The sequence below is a fragment of the Nomascus leucogenys genome, chromosome 18 (genome assembly GCF_006542625.1).
Source record: "Nomascus leucogenys isolate Asia chromosome 18, Asia_NLE_v1, whole genome shotgun sequence".
Classification (NCBI taxonomy): Eukaryota; Metazoa; Chordata; class Mammalia; order Primates; family Hylobatidae; genus Nomascus; species Nomascus leucogenys.
In genome coordinates, this window is record NC_044398.1 from 49,515,665 (window position 1) to 49,517,463 (window position 1,799).

A 1,799-nucleotide genomic window follows, 5' to 3' on the forward strand; every position below is an offset into this window, starting at 1 on the left:
CTGTCACCCAGGCTGGCATGCAGTGGCAAGATCTTGGCCCACTGCAACCTCTGCCTCCTGGATTCAAACGATTCTCCTGCCTCAGCCTCCAGAGTAGGTGGGATTACAGGCGCCTGCCACCACACCTGGCTAATTTTTGTATTTTTTCAGTAGAGACAGGGTTTCACCATGTTGGCCAGGCTGGTTTCAAACTCCTGACCTCAAGTGATCCACCTGCCTCAGCCTCCCAAAGTGCTGGGATTACAGGTGTGAGCCACCACGCCTAGACCCATAAAAAAGTAAAGGAATCTTTCAGGATGGCATGGATGTTTCCAAAGTCAATGAGTTAATCTGGAATGACCGTCAGAAGTAGAATTTAGCTTAAGAATCAGGTCTTGAAATTCTTACCACTAGGAACATTTATATCATTCTTTTTTCTTCCATTCTTAATCTCCCTACTGTTGTGATCATTTTTCCCCCTCGCTTATACGTTTCAAGCCCCTTATTTTAAGATCTTACCGTGTTTTTTGTTTTTCTTCACCCATCTTAAGACTCAAAATCTGCAAGTAGGGCTCACCAAACTTTCTAGTCGTATCCAAGAGGAGAAATTTTGTCAAACTTGATACATTCTGATCTCAGCTCTGTATCATACCACTCATTTTCTTTCTTGGTAGTTTCTAACCTCTATTACCTCCTTCATGCCACAATCTAATGCCCTATACTTTCCAGTTACTTCCTGCAATTGGCATGGAAATCTCTCTTTTCCTCACAGATAATGGACTGTAATGAACATAGTAAACAGTTTGAAACCATTTTAAGGGCTGGGCATGGTGACTCATGCCTGTAATCCCAGCACATTGGGAGGCCGAGGTTGCTGGGTCACTTGAGGTCGGGAGTTCAAGACCAGCTTGGCCAATATGGTGAAACCACGTCTCTAGTAAAAAATAGAAAAATCATCCAGGCATGGTGGTGGCACCTGTAGTCCCAAGCTACTCAGGAGGCTGAGGCACAAGAATCCCTGGAACCAGGGAGGCAGAGGTTGCAGTGAGCTGAGATCATGGACGGCACTCCAGCCTGGGAGACACACACAAAAAAATTAAAAATAAAAATAAAGCCATTTTAAAATGGGGGAAATTATGACACAGAAAATTATATTGCTTTCATACTATTCTATAATTTATGCAATAGTTTATGTAATTGTTAGAAGTAAACTACAGGCTTCCTAATTTCCAATACCTGTTTTTGGAAAATAATTTAATAGTTATTGTTTTGCCATTATATTTCATTTTAAGATTATCTTCCATTAATAGTGATACTGTTGTGCTCACTTCGGCAGCACAAATACTAAAATTGGAATGCTACAGAGAAGATTAGCATGGCCCCTGCGCAAGGATGACACACAAATAATGATATTGTCCTCCCATTAATGGTAGCAATATAAAGTAACCCTTTAAAGTAATATATTTAAGGTAGGATGTCACTAATTTAAAGAAAATTTAAGTAAATACAAGTAAGGGTGATACAGTATGGCAAAAATTGCGATGATCAAATGATTAAGTCTGGGAAGCATCACTAATTGAGAAACACTGTAAAGTCTGGTGTAAAATGATGGCAGAGGAATGGAGACTCAAGAATCCCTTATTCTAGTCTCTGGGTGGTACTTAATGGTACATCCTTTGCCACCTTATGACATAGGAGGTCATAAGGGCAAGAGCCAAAGCCAGATTTCCTGCTCTGCTTTAACCCAGCCTATAGCTGGGGTCACTGCCTTCTCTGCTGGCTAGCAATTGGGGAAGGACTCCTATCACAGGCCTGGAGCT

General features: G+C 41.4%; 1 non-coding gene across 1 annotated transcript; it reads left to right on the plus strand.

Moving 5' to 3' along the window:
* Nucleotides 1-1,299: 1,299 nt before the first annotated feature.
* Nucleotides 1,300-1,407, plus strand: LOC115831415. The gene has a single exon (XR_004026914.1). It is a non-coding gene; the product is annotated as a U6 spliceosomal RNA (small nuclear RNA).
* The last annotated feature ends 392 nt before the right edge of the window (nucleotides 1,408-1,799 follow it).